The sequence below is a fragment of the Erithacus rubecula genome (assembly GCF_903797595.1).
Source record: "Erithacus rubecula genome assembly, chromosome: 10".
In the NCBI taxonomy this organism is placed as follows: Eukaryota; Metazoa; Chordata; class Aves; order Passeriformes; family Muscicapidae; genus Erithacus; species Erithacus rubecula.
Genome location: NC_136662.1, coordinates 3,337,378 through 3,354,887, shown reverse-complemented (window position 1 = coordinate 3,354,887; position 17,510 = coordinate 3,337,378). Strand labels below are relative to the sequence as shown.

The 17,510-nt window shown below is 42.3% G+C and overlaps 1 long non-coding RNA gene across 2 annotated transcripts in view; it reads left to right on the top strand.

Annotated features, from left to right (window-relative positions):
* LOC306806047 overlaps positions 1-17,510 on the top strand; it is a 103,920-nt gene that overhangs the window by 25,745 nt on the left and 60,665 nt on the right. For both annotated transcript variants that reach the window (XR_013775372.1, XR_013775373.1), the window contains exon 2: positions 13,777-13,841. This is a non-coding gene — a long non-coding RNA (uncharacterized lncRNA). The remainder of the gene's footprint in view (positions 1-13,776; positions 13,842-17,510) is intronic.

Sequence of the window (17,510 nt, the reverse complement as noted above, 5' to 3'; positions counted from 1 at the left end):
CTCATAAAGAGTAATTTGGTGATGTTTGCATATGTAAAATAAAATGCTTTCATAGCTCAGCTTTATGAGCTTGTATAGACTCTAAGAATTCTAAGAACATTCATGTATTTTTATGAATGTCATGAACTCAAAATTATTTAGCTAATTTTGACACTTTTCTTTTTTTTCTTCGTAGGCTTTCACCATTTCTTACAGCCCAAACCACAAATAAAGCATTAAAATTATTGATGTGAGCTAAACAGGAGGGCTACTGCCAAAAATAGCAGTATTCACTCAGGCTTATTCTGTGTAGCTCTGGAAAAATTATTCCCATGCTACAGCAAAGATCACATTTTTTCCTTTCTTCACTAATAGCAAAAATATTACCTTTCAAGTGGTCTGTTATTCCTGCAGCTGGGGGATAAGCAGGTTGGATGAAATTTAAGGTAGCTAAATGAGCAAGGCTTGCCGACCCAGCCTCCTGCTAATACAGTGAATGATTTATGATGCTTTTCTCTCCTGGTGCCTTCCCACCCCCTATTTTTCCCTTCAGCATGACAGCAAAATGAGGCAAACAGGCAAATGAAACCTTGTAGTTGACCTAACTGAGCTGCAGGAGCTTTGCTCTTTTTTCTTCCCTCTTTAATGGAGAGCATGGGAGCCCATGGTCAGACTCCCAGGGAGGATGTTCAGAAGGGATGTTCACAGTCCTGCCTTGCTCTGACCACTTAAACACCAGAAAAAATGAGGAATTTTGGAGTTTGAACAGAATACAGGTGTGTACATGCACAGGCCCACATGTCCACATCCTCAGAGAGATTTGGCAGTGATGGAAAGACATTTTATCCTTGGATGAGAATCCCATGTGTGGTGCTCCCTTAAAGCCACGATCCTCTGCCTGGGCAGCCTCCTCCCCCAGATCAGCAGCAGCTGCTGGTTGGTCTCTAAATGACCTCCACAGCCCTTCAAGGCTCCAGAAGGGAAGGAGCTGGTTTATGGGGTTCAAACTGCAGCCCTGGGAGCTGCAGCACTTTGTGCCAGTCAGTACCAGTGGCAGGAGGAGCCCACCAGGGCCGTGGCAGGGGCAGTCAGGAGACCTGGGGAGGCAGGTGGAATCTACAGAGAAATGTAAGAAACCCAATAAAGTGCTTAGAAAGAAGGTGAGACACATTTTAAAAATAATTAAATTAAATAACCTCATAATCCTGAGGTTTGTTATGGTTTTGAAGGGAATAAGGGGCAAAGAATTGTCCTTTGCAGTAAATTCCCTTAAATAGGTACTACTCTAATCACTAAGAAAATGCATTTTTATACTTCCCTCAGTCAGTGAGAGTTTGGCTTTGTGCTAAGCAGTGCTGTTTTCTTCTGAGATTAACCAGAGCACAGAAACATGGATTTGTTAGCTGGTGCTCCAGGGGATTTAGAAAAACGATTTGGGGAGCACATTTTGGATCTGGGTTCTTTTACTATCAACACACAGGTTTGTAAGAGCCTCACTGTCTGTAGTAACATGAGTATAACCATTCTTTCTCTTCCCCAGATGGTTTTAAAGGCTACATTTATTTGTGTGAAATTATAGCTTTTGAGATCTTAGAACAGTATCAGTACAATGATCATTGCCAGTTTTAAAATCCATCCTGTAATCTGTGATTCAGAAATAAGATGATAATGAGCAAAACTGCAAAAGAAACCTGTTATCCCTATAAAATAAAGCTCAACCACAGAGAGCTCACCAGAACTAACAGAGAAAATGCAGCAGTACTAGTAATTTCAGCAGTTATCCTAGAGTCCATCCTGGCTGACTGAAAGCCAGGCTTTTGTGTCTGAAATCAGAAACTCTGGCTTGTGCTCCAGCCGTGGACAAACAGGATGATTAAGAACTTAGTAAGCGTCTCTGAAATGAGATCGTCACTACCCTCGCTGTGTGTAAAAGGTTTCCCCTGGAGAACTGCAGCCACAGGAGGCAGGGAGGGCAGGGGAAGTGCAAGGGAAGAAGCTGCAGAAATGATGCAGGTGTAGGGCTGGGAGAGAAAAGCTTGTTAAGCTGAGAGAGCAGGGGCAGTTAAGGGTAGGATCCACAGAAACAGTAGGATCCTGGGGGAGATGTGTATACTCAAGTTCCCTGCTTAATAATGAGGAAAGAAGCACATGCACATCACTGGTGTAGGAGTTTCATTAGATCTAAAGGACAACACCACAGCAATCTGTTGCTTCTGTAGAAAATACAGTGTCCAAGAGGAGGAGGGGACACATGTGGGCAGCAAGAAAGCTCTTGGAAAACAACTAAGGAGGCAGCAGGAAAGAAACAGCTCACGGGTGGGGTCAGAGCAGTGCCAGAGTAGTCGGAGAGGAATGAGCAGGCAGCTGAGTGGGTGAGGACAGACACCCCACTGAATGTTGATTGTGGCACAGCCTCCATCTGTCCTGCCTTGGTGCACCCACTCCTAGTGCTAGGAATAAGCTGTCATACCATGGAATCAGATTGCTATTTGTCGTGGTAAAACTGCTGCTGAGAAACATAAGCTTTGTCTCCTAGTGAGAGATAAAGAAACAATAATAAATGGTGTTTACAGGCCTGAGTTGTGTATCCCACTTTGCAAAACTGCTTCTTTCTTCTCCAGACTGCTTTGCCTGTGCCATCACAACCTAGAGACTCTGTGAACTACATCCATGGGTGACTTCAGCTTCACTACATCCATGGGTGATTTACCTTTCACTACATCCATGGGTGATTTGCCTTTCTTAAGCTCCAGTAATTCGTGGCTGTGAGTCCAAGGCACTTTGATACCAAATAACCTCCACGTTAAATAACCACTACAGGAATTGATGCTAATGCAAAGCTACATCCAAGAATTCAATAACTTTCACTGTTGACAGCCCAGTAAAGTTTCGGGGCAGAAACTGAAATTTCTGCCTTACTATCAGAGTAAGGAAAGAACAGAAAAGTCAGACCAAATTCCAGATCTCAGGTTGCTGTTGGATTAGTTTTGTCTGTAGTTCTCTCTTAACTCCTCTTATGATGGCCTTGATACTGAGGATGTCTCTACAGCTCCAGATGTCTGAATTTTGTGCTGCTGCTGGAATCCTGTTTCAAAGAACAATCCTGTTCCAGGAGCAGCTGTGCAAAGGCACAATGAAATGTCAGCAGTAAAGAAACGTATTTTTATTTCAGCACTGAATTTCCTTTGGAAGTATCAGCCATCACTCATGGAATGGAATAACTTACAGCTCAACATGAGGTGTTATCATGCCCTGAACCTGAGTTTATTGTCAGGAGGAGTCACCAGCAAAGGTGGGCTGTGGTACCTTCCTGACACAACAGTATGTGACCCTGGGAAATTCTTTTGTTCTGTTTAAAGTGAGAAAAAAAGAAATCCCGAGGGAAAAAATGGTAGCAAAATCTTTATGCATGTTTTGTTTTTGGAGGGAACACCTGTCTGGGGTAATCCTTCGTTGTTTGCATTCATGAGAAGCAGGAGAGCAGCTCTATTTGCTCTGATTTCATTAGCCCAGCTTCTCAAATCAGCACAAAGTTTCTTTTTTTTTTTTTTTTGCCAGCTCCAAACAGATAAAATTACTACTTGGTCAATTCCACATAACCTTTAAGGCTTTCAATCACAGCAGTAAATGCTGCTGTGCCCCAGCTCCTGCTTTTACTAAATTGTATTATAAGCACCTTAATTATAGTCTGTGCTGTCTGATGGGCCACGGAAAAGGTCTTCTTCCAGAAAGCACATGATAACAGGGGTGGAGCGATCCTGGGCTTTTTCTGTCTGTTGGGAAAGAAAGGACTTTGCAGAGAAGAAGATTAATAGTAAACAATGTTAATCTAAATATATCTCAAGACACAGAATATCACATTCCTTCAGGCTTGTCCTCTCGGGGGGTGCTGGCATTAACCGAGTTACTGGGGGATCAGGCTCCTCCTCTGCCGAGCGGAGCTCAAACCAGCTCTGCCTTTGTTGTCATTCCATGCTGAGCTGCTGCAGTACAATGAGGTCCCTCACTTGTGCTGCTTTTAGCAGGCCAGTTCACGGCTCCCAGGTTGAGATCTAGTTCAAGGGCAGAGGAGTGAACAGAAACACTGGCAGGGACTTCACGGTGCTTGGAGCAAATTCTCCACGCCGCTGCCAAAAGAGAAGCACCAAACCTGGGTCTCAGAGATGGATTAGTGCCCCTCTATAGCCCGTGTCTGCCTCTCTACTTATTTAATTATTTTTATAGGTCAGATCAAATATAAGTTGGAGGCAGCTTTTAAAGTCTGCTGCACTCAGCAGAGCAGAGCATCTGGCCGGGCAATCGCTGCCGCCCCTGTTAATGGCACGGCTCTGGGCCTGGGGGCAGGCAGGCTATCCTTATCACCCTGGCAGGCTGCCAGCCCCAAAGAATAATCCATTAACGTCTGCCCCGCTGGCATTCTTGCCAAATACGAGGCATATCTTTAAAATAAACATTGGCAGTTCCCAGTCGGAGGAAAGAGAAAGGGAGTAGAGGAAAAACAATCCTTGACATTTCAGTGACTTTGCAGGGCAAGCTGACACCTGGTACCACCCTTATCTGCGGGTGTTTGTGCAGAGCTGCAAAACAGCTTCTTCTCTTGGCCCTTTTGCTTTCTTTAAATAGAACTGGGAAGACTGATAATGGTAGGAGTAACTTTCTTGGATAGGTGTTCTTTGCCTTTTCTTTTTCCAGGCTAGGGAGACCCTGTGTTAACATCTGGGCTCCTGTTTTCCTCCCAAGTACAGCAGAATAGTGTGGCAACTTTCCTGCCTCAGACTCTGCCAACAATATTTTTTTCACACAGTTTCCCTCCCTGGTGGATTAGATACGATGTGGATTTACTTTCCCACCTGACTTCCCATCTCTTCATCTATCAAAGTGAACAGCCACATGGATCTGCCAGGAATCAGCGCAACTGGGGCTCACCCCATTCTCAGCATTACTCAGGAAAGGCTTTTTCTGTTTGTTTCAACCGTTTCATCTTTTTTTTTTGTGTCTGTAGCCAAACTCTCAATGACAGCTTGAGGTTTATTTTTCCAGCTGTTATATTTTCCTTCATAGCTATAAAATTACTTGTTTGGATATTTCATTGTATCAATAAATGAGCTGACAAGGTTTTATTTTTGCAGTCCAGTTATGATCTGGAGTAGCATTCATTTGTCCAGAATGTGATTGGGAGACAGTAAAATATTTGATCTTGAAAGAACAAACCTAGAGTTTGCTACCCAGATCTGAAACTGGATTTCCTTTCTGCTGGTTTTGCTTTGATTCACTGATTGCACTGATGCTGCCTCAGTGTTGATCAGAGGTAAATGAATATTTCATCTTTTTAGCAAGTTAATTAAGAGATTGGACAGTAGTTTGAAGGATTTCAAATATTGATTGTAAGGATATTTTGGTACTAAAGTCTCTGCTGCTAAGAACTTGGGACTTTGCAACTACTGCCTTGCCAGCATTTCCTCAGAATTCCTATCTGTAAAAAGTTGTGTATTTATATTGAATTTGCAGCACTGTATTTTGCTTGTCCCTTTTCATCTGAGTGTTGAAGCTATTCCTATCTTTCCCTTGGTTTCAAAATCAACACCACCCCCACCCACAATTAAACTTATAAGATTAGCACTATTAGTGAATTTTTTGCTGCAGCTAAAAGTTTCCTCTAATGCTTTTACTTGTGTGTGGGATGGGGCAGAGGAAGCACCCTGCCTGCTGCAGGGGACAGGCTGACAAAGTGCAGAAAGCATTTTTGACCAGATCCTCATTTTAGGGCATTAAGCTTTTATGTCTCAACACTTCCCTTTTTGAAGCATGGTGACATTTGAATATGTCAATGTGTTTTCAATGAAGATAACTTAATCACCAGCACAGGGAGCTTGTATATCTCCTAATTAAATTGGAACCAATCTGAATCTCCCCAAACCAATCTTTGCTGTATTTTTAGTTCAATCTGTCGCTCCACCCCTGGCCAGCCTGTATATGGTAAACCTTCTGCTATTTCCTGCTTGGTTATTTAATGCTGGAGCCAAGCTACTTTCAGTTCCTGAAGCAGAACCAAGCAAATCAAATGTGGTTAGCATGGAGTTAACTGGAAACATTCCCAAAAGATAGCAGAGTTTTTCCTAAACACGTACTGATCCACCTACAGTGGAAAAGAAACATCATTTGCAAATCATAACCTCTTCACTCTGGGTAGCTTCTGTCTGGACACTTGCAGACCTTGTTGATAATCTGTACTTAGAAAGGATTATCAACAAGACACTGTAGGCTTTTCACAAGCAGATTGTAATTGAAAATGCAGTGGAAGTCATTCAAATATTGCAACTGGTGTGTGAAAAGGGGCAAGAGAAGAAGTGTATCATTCTGAGGGACTGCTTAAAAATGGTAAATGCATATTAAGTAATTGTAGATCCATATACTGGATTAGGGTGACACGACTATTGCTCTACTTCCATTGTTTTGTTAGACTGTACCAACAGGGAGTGGTTTTTTTGGCTGGCCAGGGAGATCCCTAAATCCAGGTGTGCTCCAGTAAGGACAAAGGAGGCAGCTGCAGTTTCTGTATGGGCTAATAAAACCCTTCAGTGGACATGTATAGCAGGGAGGAGCACTTCATAGTCACATCCATCTGAGTTCTGGAGCTGCTAATTGAGTTTAAATAAATCTGAGAGTCTTCTCCTTCAGGGGAAACAGTGTGGCTGCCCCCAGAAGTGAGAGGGTGAAGGGTAAATAAACACAGAATTGCTGCATACAGAAGAGACTATTGATTAGTGCCAGGTGAGGCCTGTGTCCTGCTTTCCCAAAAGAAATCCTGACAAATTCTGTGTAGAATACTCCAGTGGGTTCCTGTACAACTGTCACCAGCACCTGCTTCCCTGGATGGTAAAACTTGCAGGGCAGAGAGGATAATGAAATGTCTGGATTTCTCCTCCAATAACTTTTCAACCTGTTTTTCCAATTAAGGGTAGAGGTCTTGAAAATAAAATCCCAAGTGTTTAGTGAAAATAAAAAGTTCAATACGGTTCAGAGTCCCAAGCTGTGTCTTCCTTTCTTGTGCTTCCCCCTCTCCCCCTCTATTGCAGTAGAGAGAAAACACTAGACACTGGGGAATCCATGTAGGAATTTATCTTAAGGAACAAAATCAATAACAAATCCAGCTTCAGCAGCTCTTCTGTTCACAAGGTTAATTGTTTAAATAAAGGAATGCAGTAATAGAGACATTCTGCTTCAGGCTTCTCTCTTTCAGAGACCCTGCAAGTATTTTCTAACCCAGATTTCAAGAACAACAATGTGTAGCTGTGCTGGAACAAGTGCTATTTTTAAGTTTCCTGTGGTTTGAGGAATTGTCAGATTTCTCTGTCTGAAGGATCAAGGGATCCAGAAAGCCAGTTCTGAGTTGAAGGCTGAAGGAATATAAAAAGTGAACAGACAGTGATTTTCTGCATTGTAGCAGATGAAAGAAAAGATGAAAGATCTCATCCATGCTCATGTCAATCCAGAGCAGCTCCAGCAACTACAGACTTTAGTTCAATAAATATTATTTAACCTAGTTCAGGAAAATCCCTCCACTACAACAAAACAAGTTTTTCCACTCTTAGGGGTCACGACCGTATCTAGGGAAGCAGCCCACGCTGATAAACTGTTGCACAACTGATACTGAGCAAGTCTTCAAAGAGCAAAACTGCACCAGCTGAGCTGGGTCTGTCTGGCAGGCCAGGCCAGGTGAAATGATCTCATCTGCCCTCCCTGTGCTATTGAATTCCAGCCAGTTGTGCACAAGAGATGCCTTTTTTGGTGCAAGCAGAGCCAGTTCACATGCAGAGATCTGTGTATCCCAGTAAATGTCCCATTGCCCATGCAAAGGTGTTTTTAGGCAATAGTTGAAGTTCTGCTGGCTCTCACTGGAGTTCCTATGTCTGTGTGCTAGGCCTGGTATAACCTCTCTTGAGACTACACAATAAAAGTACATCTATTTTTTGTTATTATAACATAAGTGTTCTTTAGGGGGTTGATTTGCTCCCTTGTTTCACAACCAGCAGTGCCCAGGAACATCACTCTTATCTCTCTCTTCTGCCCAAATCCCACAAATATCAATAGTTACAATTAAGTGTAAAAAAACATAGTGTCAGTAGTTGTATAAGGGAAGAAGAGGACAGAGAAGAGGTAAGTTTGTTTTTATGCAGGTTGAAACATCCCAGTAGCAGAAATGATGGTACTTACAGGAATATCACAATCTCCTGAATAATACAATTCCCTCACTGCCTGGAAATTTAACACTTAGGCAGGGATGCATTTGACCCTTGAGTAATTGTATAGTATCTCAAATTGGTATGATTTTTGTTTGATGAACATCACATTTTATGCCTTACAATGTACTGATCCTAGAAACAGACTTACAAATCTGATCTGGGAATGGTACACAAATGAGCAGTTGCATGGTTTATAAATTGTGGTGTGGCTTTACAATGCAAAATGACACGTCTGGCATCTAGCTGAGAGAGGTTTTTCACTTTTTCTTTTTCCTACCCCAGGGGGAAAAAAAATAAGTCAACTTGCCTGAAATAACACACTTTCAGTATTAGCAGTAAAAGCTATCTGTGCTCTGTGCAAGTGGAGAGAATATCCCATATACAATCAGCACATTATGTTGTTGTCCCAAACAAAACTGGAAAATTTTAAGAACAGCCACTGTATAATGTCAGATTATCACGGCGTCTGGTTTTGGGAGCTTTGCTCTCTTCTTTGAGCCTTATTATACCAACATATGAAAGAGAAAACTAAATGAAAACCAAGAAAGATATCATTTTCCTTTCCTCCTCCCCCCTCCCTTCTTTTCCTGTCGGGAGTGTTTCTGTTTGTCTGCATAAAACTTACCCATTCCAATCCCTAACTACTATTTAAGGTTGCCTGCCAGCCTGGGAAGTTGTTATGCAGGTTGCACTGAAATAGCTCATGTTTGACTGCAGAGCACCTGTTGGTTGACTTGGAGACAGTAAAATTCAGGGCAAAGGCTTCCCAAACACAAAGGGTTGCTTGTGGAAAAAGACCTTGTTGATCTTGGATGGAGTTATAACCAGCACTTGATGCCTTTAGTGGGGCATTGTATGGTGCACTAAGTCTGTACATGTGTTTCTGTGTGTGAAAAAACAACACCTGAGCTAAACAGAGAGCACAGAGCTAACGGGCTTTCCTCAGGTGTGTTTTATGGAGCACTTTTGAAAGGACTTTTTGTGTAGAGCCCTTGGAAACTCTTTTCAAAGCCCTGCTCAGAAGTGCCGGGGCCCGTGGGCCTTCCCGCTCAGGGCGTGCATCGTGTGCCTCATTTCTTCCCAGTGCAGACTTGGGTCTGTCAGGTCGGGTGTCCCAGACCTTGAGAGAGTCTTTTGCCATGATGGGAGGTGGAGGAGTTTGAAGTAAAAGTTTTTCAGCCAAGTGTTCTCTCCTTCTGCCAGTCCCAGTTCGTCCAGCTGGTAGCACACACTGCACCCTTTGCTCTCCGGAGGCATCGCTGCTGCTCTTAGAGTCAGCTCTGTGTCCTGACTCATTCACTGCTGTCTTTGTGCTCATTTTGTGGGGCAAAGCCACTGGGATAACCTTGGGAAGATCAAAACAGAGTACTTTGAAGTGACACATGGGCACAGTGTTAATTTTCAAATGTACTTGGGAATAATATTGACATTCATTTGTACTTTACAGGAGTGTGCTTGTTTGGAAAGATAGACAAGCAGAACTTTTCATGACAACACAGTTCCTATAAAATAACTTGTTCATTTTCTAAAATGCTAAGGTCCCTGAAGGCATCAGTCTAACCCAGAGCTCACAAGAACATATTTTTGTTTTGGTTTTAGTTATTGATACAATATGAGCAGCATTTCATATTGTTTGGGCAATATGCCCAAAATGTTTCTGGTGAACCAAGCCATGCCCACTGTGTTTTTGGCAAACAAGAATATAATGAATGCTTGCAGGTTCTTTCAATGACTGATATATCCTTCCTCAGCAGCTCTCAGGTGAAGCTGTTTGTGCAAAGGGAGATTTTATAAAATCAGACAATATCCTGAGTTGGAAGGGACGTAGAAGGATCATCAAAGTCCAACTCCTGGCCCCAATTTGCCAGGGGACAGGGCATCCTTCTCCATCCACAATGCCTCAAGGAGCCATGTAGGAGCTGGTAGATATTTCTTACCATTTGAGTTACTTCAAACCTTTCCTTGAGTATTTCAACCACCGTGCAAGGCAGCACCTCTGCAATCCTGCTGAGTTTGGGATTTCCCACCACACACACCCCGTGCCTTTTACCCCACTCCAAATGCCAGAACGAACATGATCCATGTGTTTGAGTATCAGGCATCAAGGCTCAGCACGAGGCAAAGCCAAGCATTGCACTGATTGCAGGCAATAAACTGATCTGCTGCTGAAGTTTTTGTTTAAAACCTGATTATTTGTGCAGGCCAGATGCTGGAACATTTGGTTTGGAGCTGGACAAGCAGGACTGACAAACTGTTGCCCATTACAGAGGCAGAGAAAGGAGGAGCCTCTGGTATCACTGAAATACTTGACGGGTCTTTTCAGCAGGTATTTTTCCAGTTCACAGCAGGCCACTGACAGCAGAAAGTGCAGCAGCCTCAGCAGTGAAACTGTTACAATGGGAGGGAGATAAAGTGAAGGATTTGTTGGAGGGGCAGTGCCAGGAAACGGCTGAGACATCACATGGCAGAGGATGTGCCCTCTGCAGCTCAGGGACTATTTACTTACAAGTGAGACTTCACCAGGCTCCACCAAGGGCAGTTCTGGTGAGCTGTTTGAATTACCTGACCCACTTGCAGTAGGAAGTCATTACAGAGATAGTAAATACCTACCCCACCCCTGCTAGGCAGACAGACTCTTTGCCAAAATGGTCTAGCTCAGCTTCTCAGAATGTAAAATATTGTACCTTTCTAGTTGAAACTGGCATTGCAAAGACATCAGAAACTGCTGCTGTTCCAGTAAACTGCTCCATTTCTTGGCATGTGACCATTGTGGAGAGAGCTTCCAGGATTTATGTCTTACCACCACCTGGAGCACAAATAATGAGCGAAGAGTAAGCTGGAAATTTTTCTTAAGGTGCAAATCTCTTGCTTCTCACATGGATGGGAAAAGCTCCCAGGCCTTCTGGCAGTCAGGGAAGTTGCCTGTGATGGAGATTCTGAGAGGAGCTTTGCACAAGCATTCATTTGAAGTGTTAAATAGACTCCAACACGGTTTTTCCTAGACTTTTTTGTTTTACTTTCTTGCAGTGAAAGCTGCAACTAACTTAGCACACATAATGTAGAATCATGGATTTGTTAAGGTTGGAATAGACCTCTGAGATTATCAAATCCAGCTGTCAACCCAGCACCACCAATCTGTCCAGCACTAACATGTCCTCAAGTGCCATATCCACTTTTTTTTTTGGTTCTTTTTGAATCCTTAGTGATTAATTATTGTTAATTGATGGATGGATTTCAAAATTTCAAGGAGAAGCTTGAAACATTATCTATAAGTTATCATTTTAAAAAAAAATTGTGTTACTGTTATAGTAAATTGTAAATGTAAATTCTTTTCCCCTTGAATTAATGAGGTTTCACTGAGATCTGTGGCCTGCACAATGCTGACCTTTAGCATAACCCTGCAAATTATCACCTAAATAAGATTCTAATCTTGCTTAGACCAGAATGTAGTTGGAGAAAGTCCATGAACAGACAAAAGATTATACTAATGCAGCAAGAGCAGATCTGGGCCAAAATAGATATTAATTTAAGAGGATTTGCTTCAAATTAGAATAATGAAGTCCTTTAGTTGGACTGTAAGAACAGGTAATGACAGGAAAAGAAGAAGAAAAGAGCTGTCATGTCTTCTGCAGCACAAAGATCTCAACCTAATTTTCCTCATATTTTGTGAGTCTTGTATCTTACCCAGGACTGAGATGCAAGGATGGGGTGGAACAGAGAAGACAGACTACAAACTGAAGTAAAAATTTTAATTCCTTTAAAGGTCTCTGGTCAGAATTTAGGGGGTAATTCACCATTTGAGAAACCCAGAAATGAACTTGCTTATCTTTTGCAAAGCTGGTGAAGTCTTTGCTGAAGTTGATTTGATCTAGCTGTACCCACTGGGCTCAGCTTGTGCTTCTCAGAGCAACACCTGCTTGTGGCCTGGGTTGGGCTGGCTTGGGAGAGATCACAGCCAAGTTAAAATGCATTTATTCTCCTGTTCTCCAGGGGAATTAGTCATCTTTGTACAGTGTTAAGGACAATGTGTCATATTGTGTCACCAAGGGGTTTAATGCACTAAGGCAAAGATCTATCAGGGGCATAGGCACCCAGCTCTGAGACTGGGATTCAGAAGCCTTAATTAGGGGTCTTTTGCACAGTGATTTGGGAATATTCAGTGCCTGCTAATGGGATTCACATGTTCCAGTACCCTGAGTGCAGGCATTGAGCTGGAAAAGTACAGAAGAAAAGGATGTGTTTCTGTGCTTTGGTTGATACTTCGGGTCCTTTCTGGAATCTAGCCCTAATGCTGAAGCTTTATGTGTTTACAGTTGCACTGAGTTTCCTTAAGGAAATAAATCAAACCAAATTTTTTTTTGTTTGTTTGATACTGCTATTAAAGTAGAAAGTTGAACACCCAACTGCTCAGGAGGCCCAGAGCTAAACTGGAGCCACAATTCCCTAGTTTCTATTCTAGTTTTGAACACCCTTCATCAACTAATCACTGCCTGGCACAGTATTAAATTTAATCACTGAACTCCTAAACATTGTAATGTGTCTACCTACTCCATGGTTCCATTTGGATGGAAATTTTCTATTCGTTTAAAGACTATTAAAGCCCTGCCTTTCTTGCTCAGAACAAAAGAGTATTGTTGGATTTGTTTTTTGTTAGGTTTGTATTCAACAAAAGATGATTATTCTGTCTGCTCAGTGCTGAGATCCCTGTGAACATGTAGACATCCTCTCTACTTGCTTTTCTTTCTCCTGGCTGACTACAAAATAGGAACATTTCCTTCTCACAGAAGTGTGTGGTTGAAATGCACAAAAGCAGATGTTATTTATCAAAACTTTCAAGGTTTTCCTAACATAGGTATTAATTAAAAAGTTGATGTGAGGAATAATTGAATAAAGAAGCAACGTTGCACGGCACAGCAGGAGCAGCAATGAGATTAATACACATTTATGATTAAGAATTCATCTTTCATGAAACAAAAACTGTTGTTCCAGTAGAAACCTTTTGACCTTTTAAGAGCAACGTGGCAAACCCACAAACCTGGAGCTGTTTGTTTGGTCCCTATTATTGCCACACACTGTAACCTGGGGAGAAAAGCTTTTTTGATCCTTCTGTGGGCAGGAGAGCAGGATTCTTGCTTTTGGAGAGCTCACAGCCCTTTCACAGTGGGTTGACTTTTAAAAGACCCATTTATTGAGTGATGCAAGGTGCAAATTATGACTCACTCTGCATAGGTTAAGTTTGTGAAAAATCAACTTATATTAATCTCCTGAGCACCTACACAGCTGCTTAATCCATTTATTGTCTCTGGGGTTCCATTAACCCTTTGAAAGGAGGAAAAGTGATCTGCACAGCCCAGCCAAACTGATGCTCTTATCCAAGTAATTGAAATTTTTCTGTTATCAGATCTATTGAGGGGCAGATTTTCTTCTCCCTGGCCAGGATTAGATCACAGAGTGGCCCAGCAGTTAGAGTTTGAACATTTACCCCCATTCCAACATCTCCCACAAAAAGTCCATCAATTGCTGGTGTTTGCTGATATGTGACACTGTTTTCCAGGCCTCACCCAGATGAACCAGATGCTCTTCAGTGTCTGAGTCCTCAAAAGACCTCGCAATGATACTGTAAGTAATTGTTGTTCATTATAAACAGCTTTTTAAGCAGAAGTGTGGTGCTAGTCCAGCATGTTTTATTAGCTGAAACATCTCCTTGTCTTTCCCACTTGTATCATAACCTATTTTCCCTGTAGATTTGAGGGTTTGGGAGTTTTGCTGTGTTTGCAGGGCCTTTCAAAGGACAGAACCACCTCTTCACCTTTTCCACCCATCTCCTCCCCCGTCTTCCCTCCTTTCAAAAGGAGAACACCAGGAAGTTTGGAGATTCAGATGTGGTTCCTAAACCTCTGTCAATGAGGAAGGTCTCCTATGCTGCTGGAAATGGTGAGCAGCCACTGGTTCCTGTATTTCAACTCTCCTTCCTCTCAGGAAACCCAGAGTCCAAGGGAAGGAAAACCCCAAATGACCCTTGTACAGGTCATTGCAAAAAGTGGTGCTTGCTTAAGAAGGGTGTTACCTTGTGTGTGTGGCTTCATTTCTCCACCTATCCCTCTTCTGCACACAAATAGTGGCAGCTGTTACAGACTGGCATTGTGAGATGGACAGTGAGAAATGAAGTCTCTTTCTTTGACCCCTTATTTTCAATCCTAACTCAGCACAATTTTCTTTCCTGGTAATCAGGCTGGGCTAGAGGAGAAACTGTACCTCCTCTTGTTACAGAGGGTGATTAAAATACTGCAAAAAGCTTTTCTCCAGTGTTGAATCAAATGCGGGAATTAATTTACTTCCTGTCTGTTCATAAATACTGTGTGTCAGCCCTCTGCAAGCCACAGTTTGCTAACCTACTCCCAGAGATTCCTGCAGAGAGGAAGTGGCAAAATTGCATGTAAGATTATTTACAGAGAACTAATGTGAAAAATGAACATTGGCCAGATACCTGTCTGTGTCTTTACTCAGGGAACACGTATTACCCTCTGACTTTCATGGTCAATCACAACTAAACATAAAATGTGAGTTTCACAGCCCATGTAGGAGATTGGAATTGAGTATAAAGATATATATGCTGTTGTTTTTAAGCCCATAATAAAACTTACTGAATACTCATGAATAATAGATGCATTTAAAGGAAATTACGATCTGCTCCTATTTAATCTTTGAAAGAAAAAACCCCAACAAATTAGCTTATAAATTCTCTAATGGTTTATTCTTTGGGGCAGAACAATGGAGGCTTGGTATGAAACTCACTGGAATCAATAAAAAGACCTTCATTTTATGCCCCAAATTTGTAACCCACACAGAAGTCTGTTATGGCAGCTGCCACCTTTACTAACACACCAGGGTTCAGCCCGGGTTCCTCCAGGGCTACAGCAGTAATGGCCCTAAAGTCTGGCTGGAGCAGCCTGATATTCCCAGTGGATCAGGCACAGAGCTGGACCTGTACCATGCACTCACCTGTGCCTTACATCAGTCAGTTGCTATGTGCTGTTCCACTTGTGGCTCTTGTAAATGAAAGGAGAGAGAAGCAGCTTTTCCCTGTGCCGCTGCTGAAACGTGATCCGAGGCTCAGGTAGGTTCCAGCTGGGATCTGCTCCCTGCTTATGAACATACACTTGTGTTCTCAGGATGTTAGAGCTCCTTCTACACGGGCAAAAATTGTAAAAACAAAATGAACAGCCTTCTCTGTGTACAGTGGAGTTATTTAAAGTGCCTGAGGGTTTGAACATAAGCAGACACTGTGTTCACGTACAATATAAGCAGGACTTCTGGGTTTTGGCATTTAAAATGACAATTAAAAATACAGCAGGCATGTTTCAGCAGCTTTATGGGTTGCCATAAACACCCAGAAAAGGATTCCAACAAAAGTAAAGATTCACTGTAAGGATTGTTTTCTTTTTTTTTGTGTTCTACCTCAGTTTTCAGTGTGATGTGTTGTAACACACCACAAAACGAAAGGGCAGAAGGTGTCTCCTGCATTGGAAATTATCATACATCAAAAAAATGCTTATTTGGGAGAGTCAAAGTTTAGACTGTTTGGCTCTATTCAGGTAATTGTTTCAGCTTCCTGCTAGGGAGTTTTCTAAAAAACCTTGAAGAGAAAAAGTGCCAGAGAAGTCTGGGAGGTGAAAAACACTTTTCTTCCTCAGCAAAGAAACAAATACAATAGACCAAAGAAACACACACAATAGACTCAAAATCATTCCTTACACAGTTCTGGGTACCAATCCACTACCTGAATTTTCTTAGAAATATTTACCACAGGAATGACATTTCTGCATAGTCAGGCAGCTCTTCCCACTGTAGGCTCCTGACAGCTTGCCAAGGACAGGGAATTGTACACTCTATCCTGTCCCTTTAAGGAACACAGTGTTTACAAAAATATAAGGCACCTCTTGTTGTGTTTTAAGCATTAAGGTGAGAAGAAGAACCTGAATCTCAAGTTAAGCATTTAATTACAAGGTCTTTCTTCCTCAGTAATTTTTTTGCTTGCCACTGGTAAACCTTTGGCAAAAAAAATTCCCCAGCTTCTTTGGCTTGTGAACATGAATGTTTCATTAATCAACACCTAAATCTCCAAAATACTTTGAGATGTTGTTGTGACATTGAGTGGCATTTCCCCCTAGGATGGTCAGCTTTTTCCAAGCCTTAAAATGGGAGATAAAGCACAGTTTGTTGTTAGATGGTTCTGAAATCCATCTTTTCTCTTTGGGACACTTAAACAATGTTTCATTCTGTGCTTGTATTGAAACCCCATAGCCATCCTCTTACCACCTAAAACTGCTCAGCCAAAATAAATCCCCTGCAGCTTCCTTGGGTTTTTCTCCTCCTCACCATGGGAGTTGTGTGGCTGCTCTTTACTGAATGCCAGCATTGGGGTTGTTTTTCAGGATTAAGTGAGACGTAGGTTCCTGCCCTGAGTTAAGCAACACTCTCTGTTAGTGATCCAGTGTCTCAATCAAGGCAGGAAGAAGTAAGGAAACTGCTTTATCCTCCTGAGTGCTCAAACCAACCCCCAGGGACTGGGAATGGGACATCTGTCAGAAAAGAGGGAGATAGAAGGTATCTTAGGGCTGCATTTGTTTCCTGTGGCTGTGCCTTTGGTTTATTTTATCCCTTTCCTCTCCCCCTCACCACAATTCAGGACTGTGTAAGAGCTCTTTTCTCCCCTTTATCTTTATTTATTTCCTTTACTGAGGCAATAATTTTGCAATCAGAGGTATTCAGAGCCAATCTCATTCTCCCTTTCTACCTTGCTGTCTATTTTTCCTGACCCTGCCACAGCTGCAATGCCATGCTGTGAACCAAAACTCAAAGGTCCTTTTTGTTTGTTGGATTTTTGCTTTGCATTCCTTCCCTTTCCCTTGCATTCCTGCTCAGTGTAGCCCTAGCAGCTCTTTTCCCTCATGTGGAGCATCAGGCACATCCCCCAGGACTCCTGCTGAAATCTTTCCCTCCCTGAAACATGACCTTGGGCTGGATCTCACCCTTCATGCAGGTGCTCAGCTCAGAACAAACTTCAAGTCTAGTTAAGAACTATTTCAGGGGCTGAAGCAGGCATGAGATAAGGTACAATTTTAACACTCATCCTTTACCCAGGGCAAATTAGATATTAATTGTAGTGACACTGCTGTGGTGAACAGTCTTTCTAGCTCAGACTGTTGTGCAACAGCAGCTGTGTGACTTCTTCATCTGTACAATCCACCTGAAACTGTCTCGATTAAATCACATTGGTAATTGCTG